A 12,458-nucleotide genomic window follows, 5' to 3' on the forward strand; every position below is an offset into this window, starting at 1 on the left:
TACATGTTTATTCTCAAGTGTGTATGTGCAATTTATGTACATATAGTGTCAACAAAGAAAACTGGGGGATTATAGTAATACACAAGGAAGTTGGTTACACTCATGAGGTCTGCGCACCGGTACCATAAGTAAATTATGTTATACAAAAGTAAACTCACAATATACCATGCATGTATTTTATAGACTTCTTTTTTAATTCATGGTGACATTATCCAAAATATAGTATCGGATATAGTTCTATGTAAATTTGGAATTCATATAATGTAGTTTTATCTACAAATTACCGAAATAATTTTTATTTGAAGTTTGTGAATTTATAAATCGCTAGCACTTTATAGTTAGTAGTGAAATTAATAAATAATATTTAAACTCTTTGAAAATAGTTAATAGACTTTGAAAAGTGAATACATGAAACTAAATATATATTATCTAACAAATTGTAAACATGAAAGAAAAAAAATAGCATTCAGCATGACTTACTACATGTTTATTACCTAACAAAATGAGTTCAGACAACAGTTAATTGGTATAAAGTTTTATTTTCTACATTTTGCGGAGAACCGACTTCCTCCCTCCAAGATAATATTCACCTATTATACCTGAAAAAAAATGTATTCACAATTTTCCGTATGACAGTATGATGCAGGCCCCATTTCCTTCGTCGCTACTTGCATTATATTCCTATACAGGCAAATATCAGATTAAAAAAAAACCTAGTAAATCAACACCGACACCTCAAAATTATAAAATCTAGTTTACATGTAGTCCCCTTTTTCATGAAGCAAGTTCTCAATTTGCACTGTGTATACAGTGTGAGGTTTGGGTTGCTAATCAAATTCTTGATAGGCTATTTTGTCCAAGGAACAATATGTGGCTTGCGCATCAACACTTGGTAAAACATTTACTTCAGTAGAACGATTTTCTCTTGATAGTGATAATACAATTAATTTATTTATGGTCCTTGTATTGCGGCATAATCAAGCGTTAGAAGCATTATTTTATTTATTTTCCTTTTAATTGTAGCTGAAAATGATGTAAGGGAGAATGAGAGCAACACCAGAGTTCGTTGTGTATATCCAAAGACGGACGAGGATAAATCTTTAGCAAAACGAAATGCCAAAAGCAAAAACAACAAAACATACAACGAGCATTATCAACCAAATATGTGTTAAAGGAGAAAATCCAAAACATGATAAAAATGGCTGTGAAAAAAGTATTGGCAGTGTTAAGAGCTTGTCTCACAGAAAACCATGCAAAATTTGAAAAATCGTCCAGGAGGGTGGTTAAAACTTTTCCAGCTAATGAAGTTTTTTTATATCTTAGGTTCAATGGAAAACAGAAAATATATTTAAGACTTCTCTGAATTGTGTCTATTTTTAGTAACAAGCTAATTTGCATAATTGAATAAAATTAGCTAAAAAATCCTTCAAATATATGTTTAGTTGAAAGTACTTTAAAAGTCACCAAATTAGTTCTATTGGGTTTCTAGTCATTTATATTGTGGAAATATATATAAAGATCATAAATTATGCATTTATAAAGCATTTTCTATTTTTTTACACACTTAAAGGGTGCTCCCTTTAATGCCTTATTTTGTATATGTCATTTACTAGCTAAGTTCAAGTCACTGGTTTTCGAAAAGGTGAGCACATAAATACATGAAATAAATTTCTTTACACACCTTTTTATTGGATTAAAAAATATAAAAAATCCAGCCATGGCAAATTAGTAGAAATAGCCTTATTTTTAACTCTAAAACCCCACCTCAAGCCTTTTCCCACATTTTTTACTCAACCAATTTTGGGTATATATCAAACAAAATATGATGTTATTATCATTTTAAATGTTCAATTTTGAACATTTCAAAGATCTTTATTCAGATAAGATACTTTGCAAATGTATAACATCTGAATAAATAAGATATTGTAACTTTAACTAAATAATTGTTATCAAGAGTTATCTCCCTTTAAATTGTTCTCCATAAGACTATAACGAAGGTAACTGCTTAGATGCAGACTTCCCTGACACTAGCAACTAAGCCTTCTTGTGTTAGTAGGACCTTACCTAAGCTCTTTAAGTGGCATGAAGATACATCACACTTTGTATTGATTTCAATGTTGCAATATGAAGAGAAAAGTCATGAGTTTTCTCACATTTTGTCAGCTTAGTGCTTCTGCACAAAAATGTCCTGTCACTGAGTGTCAGATATTACAGAAACGTAGAGCTGATACAGAGAGATTATGTTGAGGTTAAGTGAAGAAGGAATTTAGTTTACTGTTGCTATTATGACCACAACGAACGTCAAGTTTAAAGCAGGTCTTGGACTTCCGTACAGAAAACTGAACAGACACATACAGCATGTAATATAACAAATGAATCATTGTCTGCATATATAATATTAAGCACTAAAGAAGGGTCTGCCAATACACACCTATCATAGCCAGGGGGGTTCGAGGGATTAGTATGAAGCACCCCCTCCCCCCGTAAAACAAATAAGCACTGTGTAAGTCGATGTTCTATTATGATTGTATTGTGAGTCCCCCCCCCTTTGGAAATTCCTGGCTACAGGATGGGGCCTGTGATACAATATCTATAGTTTTAAGGAAATTTAACCGCAGCTGTTATCCTTTTACAGTTTAGGATTCCAAGTCCACAGTCTCTGACGAGCCCAATGAAGAAAATCTCTCCGGGGGTTGGGGTGGATTTCCCGGGTAACAGTCACCAGGGACAGTCTATACTTTGTTAGTATAGAAAGTCCCTGCAGTCACTTTTTTTGTGACAAATACATATATCCATCATGTATACATGTACATAAATATTAATGTCATGAATGTAATTTTGGCAATATATAATAATACATGTATTTACATATATTTCCAATAGGCAATACTTTTTTATATGCCCGTTTATGGGACTTATTATGGTATAACTTTGTCTGTAAATCCATCCGTCCATCTGATATGGCATTGAGAAGTTATTGAACTTTTATTTTTGTAACAGCAACAGGCGCTCATGGCGAAGCTGTTCATTTGTCTCTTACATTGCAAACATACATGACATATGTACCAAAACCCAATATTTGGCATTACATTTCAGTATAATTTTCGATCAATAATGTTGCAAGATTTTTTGTGAAAAGAGCCCAAGTTGTTTACAATTATCAAATGATTAAATACATAAAATAAATGAAAGGGTTAATAAAGTTAGCAATCTAATGACAAAAGTTTCCGAAATCAAAATCATTGGTGATATATATATCCTTCGTATGTATTATCTATCAACATGCAGATTACAATAACAGGTGTAGTACATGTTTCATCAATGTCAAGCTCTAAATTGTTCGTTATCTTTCATATGAACTGGGAATTAATTTAACAGAAACAGTGGTTGTCGTTGGTTCTTGTCTGTCATATATATATGGGTTTTTCGTATATTGTTTTGATATGAAAACATGCTGTTAGTTTTTTCAGTTGACATCCTTCCATGTCGAGGACTTATAACCAGCGATTCTGTATGAGTATGGGTTTTTCTCATTGTTGAAGGCCAAATGGTTGCCTCTTATTGCTTACATGCATGCACTTCATTTGAACTTTGGTGGATAGTTGTCTCATTGGCAATCATACCACGTCTCCTTATTATTTTTATAACAATCTGCTAATAATCCCTCGTTTTCAATTGTCAAAATTTACACTTTTTGTTTAAAACAATTCTCCATCATTATACAACATAAATGTGGATTGTGTCCACATGTGGACACAGATGATGCCCCCGCTTGCATATCATATAGTTATAAAGGGACATAACTGAAGAACGGTAAAAGTGACGCTACCCAAATTTGAACGTGATCTGAGATTTGTGGTAATAAGCATTGTGTAAGTCTCATAACATTTGGTTGAGGCTAACTTAAGTAGAGAACGGAAATGAAAAATTCAGCACTTTTTCTATTTGTAAACATGCATAACTCTAGAACGGTTGTGTATAAGTTTTATAACATTTGGTTGAGACAAACTAAAGTTAGAGAACGGAAACGAAAAATTCAGCAATTTTTATGTTTATAAAGTGACATGACTCAAGAATGGTAAAAGTGACGCCACTGAATTTCGTACTTAATCTGTTTTATGTAGTAATAAGCATTGTGTATAAGTTTCATAACATTTGGTTGAGGCAAACTAAAGTTAGAGAACGGAAACAATATTTGTACTTGATCTTAGTTTTGTGGTAATGAGTATTGTGTATAGGTTTCATAATGTTTGGTTGGGGCAAACTTAAGTTACAGAATGGAAACTAAAAATTTTGCAATTTTTCGATTTATAAAGGGGCATAACTCAATAATGATTGAAGTGACACTACCCAAATTCAACTTGATCTGTGTTTTATCAGTGGAAGGCAAAATTAAACATTGCATTGTATAAAGCATTGATTGTAGTTAATTTAACTATAATCATGGACAAAGGAAGATAACTCCAATTTTAAAAATTACTTGAATAATGACATTGATATTTTTCCATTTGTAAAGGGGCATAACTCTAGAACAGTAAAAGTGAAGCCCCCAAAATTCAAACTTGATCTGTGTATTGTGTTATTAAGCATTGTGTATAAGTTTCATAACATTTGGATGAAGCAAACTTAAGTTAGAGAACGGAAATGAAAAATTTTGCAATTTTTCAATTTATAAAGGGACATAACTCTAGAACGGTTTAAGTGACGCAACCAAAATTCAAACTTGATCTGTGTTTTGTGGTAATAAGCATTGTGTATAAGTTTGATAACATTTGGTTGAGGAAAACCTAAGTTAGAGAACGAAAATCAATTTTGGTACGTACATATGTACGTACGGACGGACAAGGGTAAAACTAAATGCCCCCTCCGCTTCGGCGGTTATAGATTGAGTATAGCATTTTGCTCCAGTATAATGAAATTTTAACCGGTAGGGGACTATGTATTGCCATGCATAATACTATACTCTCTCACTCTCATAATTATTGTCATGATTGAAATTCGTCATTTTAAAAATGAGTAAAAGTAAGTCAAAATTTAAATTAACCAATTCTGTTTACATTAAATGTTAACCATGCAGGCGAAATCGAAATTGTTCTCAGGGCCGGAATACATGTATTTTTAAGGTCGGGATTTAGAAATCGAATTTAAAGTTATCATATTAGTATGTACATACATGTACATGTATAGTTACATCAGTTTTTTGCACAAATCATGCACATGAGTAAAAGGAGATGTGGATTATATGTCAATGGGACAGCAACCCAACATCATTGTCGATTGTATTAAAATTGTTTTTTATTATATATAAGATGTTGTTTCTTTCTGTCATAATTTGGTTTCTGTTCAAAAGGGTTATATTTGTATATCTAACAATGAAATTTTCATGTTTCAGGTCGTCCAGGCTATTCAGTGAGCACATACTTCCGAAGCTATTCATTGCTAGAGCAGTATAACTTATATGTACAATGTACAAGAAAACAAGCCTATGAATAAAATTTCAACAGTCAAAGCTACTTTCTGTTTAGCATGATGCACATGTTAATTTTTTTCTGTTCATGTCCTGATCTGCATAAATCATGAAAGAAGTTGTGGAGAAATGTCATACTTGAAAAAACATGTACAAAATGTTCCAAAGGGGTAGAAATTATAGTACATGTTCAATAGGATAGGACAAGACTGAATTTCCAGGCTTCAAAATGCAAGTATTCATGTGTGGATATGGTCGATATATTGAACTTAGCATTTACGTAAGATACTGAATAAAATGTCAGCAGATATTCAGAAAATGGAGTTGGAAAGGCTACATCGCAGTAAGAGAAAAGTATTAAGATTCACACTGCAAGTCCAAAACTACTGATACATGTATCTGTGAAGCTGGTGTAGAACTGGAAAAATTCCATATTTTATGTAATCATGCATGGTATTTAGTCATAATCATGATAATGAAGCTCCAAATTACATAAACTACAACAGTTGCCTAAGTTGGATAATTTGTTAAAAAGGAAACCGATTAACAACTTAACAAACTAAAAGAATCAATGCATACTTTCTGTACGAATAATCAGAGACCTCAACCACCAAACAGTTAGTTTCTGAAAATGAAAGAGAATAAGTGACGATAGAGAGAACCTACCCAAAATAAGAATTATGCTATTCATGGTAGATATTAAATGTGTTGATCTTGTTTTTGTGAATATACAATGAGAATTATAAGCCAGAATGGAAGTGACAATTCATGGAATAGTACAAAGACAATGATATGGCTACTTTTGCTGTAAACTGAAAGTTGATCAGTTTTTGCCAAGTCAGCTGGCATCAATGATTTGATGAACTATAAATTCTATAATCATGATAATGATTAATCATTTGAATGTCATTATGGGCTATTAAAAAGAAATGTAAAGGATTCAGTATCTTATTGTATAAAAACAAACAAAAAAAGCTAAAATTGTGTGTTATTTACAAAAAATATTCTGTCATCACCTTTCAAACCTGACCTACATGTTACCAAGCTCTTTTCATTTTGACTAATGTTAGGATTTGAGTTTTTCTAATTTTACAGCCTCCATATCAGGTACTATTGGACCAAAATATTGAATAACGGGCATAATTACACACAAATTAATGTTCATGAGTAGGATGGAAAATTTCCAACATTACATTTGAATAAATATGCGGATCAAGCACATTTCTGTGCTTATATTTCATTATAATTATTAAAGTACATATAAAAGCAGGTGCCAGATATACTCAAGGAAACAGGCTAAAGACAAAACATGCAATTAGCAGTTTCAAATTGGAGAAACTGTATTTTGAATCTAACCGTCTTTTTTTTTCATTTGTAAAAAAGAGCTTTCCATGAGAGCATTTAGTACTTTGATTATCGTTTTCACTATGATTTTGCTTTGAATTAATACGAAACAGCAGTTGAAGTATAAAATCACTCATTTTGATAAGAATTGCACCCTAATTTGTGACTTTGTGTTAAGAAAAATATTTTGTTACATGAAATTTTTTATAAAAATACTATAAAAAATAGCCGTACAGTGATATATTATAAATATATATCTAAATATTTGCCGTTGGTGGATTTTTTATATTTCTTTCAGCTATCATATTAGTTCATTTTGATATATTCATCTTTTAATTATAGCTTCACCTTTTCTATATTTGAGCATTTCTTCAGGTCCTAAATTTGGTAAAATAGCCAAATCCTCAAACACCTGTTTAATAAATATAGAGGCCCTACTAAAAAAAATCAAATATATATTTATTACTTACATAATTTTATTTCCTTAATAATGCTTTATCACATGCATTGGGCAAAAGAGATATTTATCATGGCTAGAACTGATTATTTGTTGGATTAAAATCATTAAAAAAACCTGGAATTGGGAAATTTTCCCGTAAAAAAAGGGTGAAAATAGATGGCGCTGTAAAACTCTGCTATCCGATAAAATTTAAGCAAAAAATTTTGCAAGTGATATTGGCATGGCCTAAGTGTTGTGTGTACCAAATTTCAAGAGATTCCGCAAAATTCACACCTGGACATTTTTGCATGGTTTTCTGTGAGACAAGCTCTTAAAATACATTTGATTTTTCTCTCTCAAGAAACCGTCTTGATGAGTGACAACACTACTGTATTATAAGGTGTCTTTATTAAAATGTCTTTGTGTAATTGTCATTTGTTTTTTCGTTGTATTTTTTTTACATGAGGAAAACGATTGTTGGAATTGTTTTTTTTTTCAGTTCTTGAACTATCATTTACCTATTAATGTTGATATCATGCTAACTTCAGCTGTCCAATATTTTGAAGTAAGAGGAGGGTTATTCTTAAAATTATTGGACAGTTAAAGGTAACATAATGGTTTTTTTTTTAAAGGGAAATGATAGTCCAATCACTGATATAAAGAAAGGATACAACAATAGAATGACGTCACAACAATGTTTTAAGGGATATGTAGCTATGCGTTTACTTTTACCTTAGAATAGGGACAGCGGCTATTATGTAGAGAATATGAAACTCTAAATAGTGATTGCGTATGATGTAGGGACAATGTGGGATTCTGACATTAACGGCGTTATTTATGTCACAGTGCAATGTTAACACATTGTTTTATCCCGATGCTAAAAGATCAGATCACACTTAAGACCATTTCTTTATTTTCTTTGCACAGATCTGAACATAAGACAAAATAAGGTATTTAGCATTGTATACCCAAATTCCTTTACGATAGCTATATATTAAAAAAACAATTGTGGTGTAAAGCAGCAACACCACGAATTTATTTTAGATTTATTTAAAAAAACACTAGGCTTTTGTGTCCCATTCAATTCTACAGAAACACAAATTTTAAGTTTGGACTATCTTTTACATATATTGTTCTTATGAAAATAAGAAGATGTGGTATGATTGCCAATAAGACAACTCTCCACATTTTTACATGGTATACAACAAGCTCTTCCATTTAAAGATTGGTCTTTCACTATACAATATACCAGACTTGTTCTTCTGAAACTTTTTACTTGAAAGATTAACTTATACATCATTACGTTAAATGAATGTAGGATGTGTACCGCCGTGACAGCAACCAACCGACACACATCACTAGAAGGCATCAAAACTGCAGCATACTATTTCGACAATAGCCATTTGTAAATGTATATGCAATAAGTTCTGCATCGCACCGTTTCAAACAATATGAAACTGATAACAGTTCATTTCAACTTGTGCGGAAATATTTGTTAACATAATTTAGTTATTGGACAGTGTACTTTCATATAATCACATGACAGAAATACAATTGAAATCACGAGATAGTACTTATAGACGGATATATTATAAGTACATTACTTATTGAATGACAAATATATAATTCAATTTTGATATATAAAGGTCAAGTAGTGAGTACAGATGTATTAAATTAAACTAATAATAAAGCAAAAATAATTCAAAAAATGTATGCGTTATCTGAAAAAATAGAGAACTTATTATTGGTGTAACATTTATTTTCCTAAGCGCCAACGATAGAAGGGCGCTTCACGGTTTCTATAGTGTGTGTCTGTCCGTAGGTCTGTCTCATAAAGGTTAAGGTTTGATTTAGGTAGTGTATTATGAAAGTGTGGTAACATCAATGTTAAACTAGTTTATTATAGCGTGGACTTTTAATGTTGTATAGCATATTACGGTTTTGACTCTGTATACAACGTTCACTGAACATAGAAATGAGATAGTTAGAACTTAGTAAATTAGTAAATTCGCAGGTTGAAATTGACTGATATTGTTCAAAAAGACTTTGTTCAGAATTTGGTTTAAATTTCAGTATTTAAGTGTTGTTTTGCAAAAGAGTGAGATCAATTTCTTTTCAAATAGATAAAATGCAACAAGAAACAAATTAAAACAATTCAAAGGAGTGAATTAGTGCTATGTAACGAGCAGTTTACAAGCCATCGTTAATTCTCAAAAAAAGTACCAAGCTGTATATGTTATATGTCTGTATGTGGCTGTTAAAATCGTGGATAATACTTTGCGTGCTATCTTTAAAACACGATAATCTACTTTAAAACAAAATTCGATTCCAAGTTGATCACATTCTAATACATATCACAAATATATAAAGAAACCATATTCTTAATTCTTTGTGTTCAAGGAAATTTCACTCCTGTTCAAGGAAATTTCACTCCACCCCTTTATCCAATCAATACATTCCTATACATAAAGTATTTTGATATCGAAAAGTTGAATTGATACGAGTACAAATTCCTGCCATAGATTCGTTAGACTTTTCCAATTTTTTATGCTTTTTAACAATCAATGCAATTAGAATTGTCATCATCAGAGGACATGGTTTTCCATCTATAACACAAATATATTTTTTTTTTAGTTTTGCTTCAACTAATTTTCTAAAATTATATATATATAAGTATACTTCAATTAGGTCAAACAAATCCTACAGAGTCCCTATATGATGCAATTTGAATGCATTTTCTAAAAAAAAGTGAGACATCAGCATTTAAGTGTGGAACTATCATTCTCCATGAAGAAAGCTAAATATTTTATATCATGTATATTACACATGTATATCACTAAGTTTTCTAATTTAGGAAAATTAAACCAGAAATCTGACGCCAATGTATGGTGAGCTAATAATTCATTGGATCTTGCATGATTTGAGTTAAACATATTCCGCTACATTGCAAATTCTCGACATTTGATTAGTTTGTACCTACAAAAACTTAACACAACATTTCTAATTGTGTTTTATGTATTTAACATACATTTCGTTTATCTCCATCGTTTTGAAATAGTATATCGACTGGACAGTGCCTTTGTCCGTCACAATGCTCAAAATGTCTCTAAGATGTAAGAACCACTCTCTCTCTCTCAAAGTACGATCTAGTATTAAAATCAATTAAAACTGATACATAATACTTACACAGAAATCTTAAAGATTTTCCAGAAAATATGTTAGATACATTGTATTATGCAGGCGCTGAAACATAAATCTTCTGCTTTAAATAGCTTAAAAACAGCTATTGCAGCATATGTACATCTTGACAATAAATGTCTCTTTAGTGTTGCCCAAGGCCAAAATATTAACAATCCAAAACGTATTAAAAAATGGAAGAGCTGTTAAAACAAAAAAGCCACGATCATTATATATAGGCAAGAAATTATAAGTCTTGTCCACGACACCCCTTGGCCGGACATTTAGGTATAAGGAAGACTTGCCTTAAAATTTTGCAACATTTCTACTGGCCCAGACTTAGAAATGATGTCACAGAATACTGCAAATCATGCCATATATGCCAGGTTGTTGGTAAGCCTAACCAGAAAATACTACCAGCACCATTTCTGCCAATTTTAGCCTTTGAAGAACCTTTCAGTCGAGTTCTTATTGATTACATAAGGTATTTAGCATTTTATACCCTAATTCGTTTACGATAGCTGTATAATCAAAATATTGGTGTTTAGTGCCAGTCTGCCTAAGGATAAGGCAGTGACCAAAACATGATAGTCTCAGATTTTGATGAAAACTTGCACAAATCATCTGAATATCAAGTTATAAAGAAAAAAATACGTTTCTAACCAATTATATATGGTTGCTATGGAAACAGAGCCATTTGATTTTTCCAAAGAACGAGTTATTGAGATTAGCATAAAACTCACAGTTTTTCACTATTTCAGTCTCATGAAAACTGCTGTTCATATAAAATGTAGTATTCAATCATTGTACTGCAACTTTTTCAACTATCAAATATTCTTGAAGAACAACTGTTTTGATGAAATTCTATTTTATTCTAGCAATTTTGGGGCACGGATGGTCTCCATGGACCATAATGTCCAAAAAAGCCAAAAAAGGCCAGAAATCAAGTTCGAATATTTTCTATTACCAGAACAGCACATACATGGTGTTACTTGATATGGAACAAGTAGTGGTCATACTTTCATTATTTCATAAAAGCTCGGTGGGTTTTTTCCAAATATTGAGTAACCATAGCAACAAAGTTAACCCTATAGCAACAAAGCTAAAAAACAAATTGTAACAAATGTATTCAATATTAAGTCTAAATGCATATACATGGACTCAATATGATTTATTTAAGTTAGTCACATTCGAGTGTTGTCAATTGTTCCCATTTTTTCCCAGAAAGTATTACATAGCAACCGAAAAATGTCCTTAGCAACCAAAATGAACAAACTTAAAATTTTTGGGTTTTTTAAAACAAAAATATTCTCCAGTGCAATAAGTGACAATTAAGTGGTCAGATATCAATCATTTCTATATAAAATAAGTAAATTGAACAATATCTACATTTCATTAGCAACAACTTAAACCTCCTAGTAACAAAATATATTCTTTCCATGCCAATAATTAAAATCTAAAAAGATAATAAAAAAATACTATCAACATGTATTTTTTTTATCTAAAGACCTATTTTTTAATAAAAATCTAGGAAAAAGCCATTATAAATAGTGTGGTGGGTTCTCATTACCCCCTAACTAATAACTGGTTCACAGTTGTATGCATACATGTATACCTATAAAGGAGGATATTTTCAAAAGTTTCCCATTTTTGGTGTGAGCATACTTCTTATACATGATTCATATTGGTATGAGACCTATCATTATAGTCACTGACACTGTCATGCTTTAAAATTTGTATTACAACCTGGTGTTGTTTTTTTTTTTTTTAAACAAGGTATCTGCATAACAACCATAAATACTCCTTAGCAACAGTAAAGTATGCATATTCCACCTTCTTTCTATCAAAATTATAGGCTATTATCAAAATTATACATTTTTTTATGTTAAATGCTTCAATATTGAATTGCTATTGATAATTGAAAACTGACCTGAACTACAAAACCTTAACGTTGACCTTTGAATCATGAAAATCAGGTCAAGGTCAGATAATACCAACTTCATAGACATATACACCTTGTAATCCTTCTAT

Source organism: Mytilus californianus, unplaced genomic scaffold (genome assembly GCF_021869535.1).
Source record: "Mytilus californianus isolate M0D057914Y unplaced genomic scaffold, xbMytCali1.0.p SCAF_43, whole genome shotgun sequence".
Classification (NCBI taxonomy): domain Eukaryota; kingdom Metazoa; phylum Mollusca; class Bivalvia; order Mytilida; family Mytilidae; genus Mytilus; species Mytilus californianus.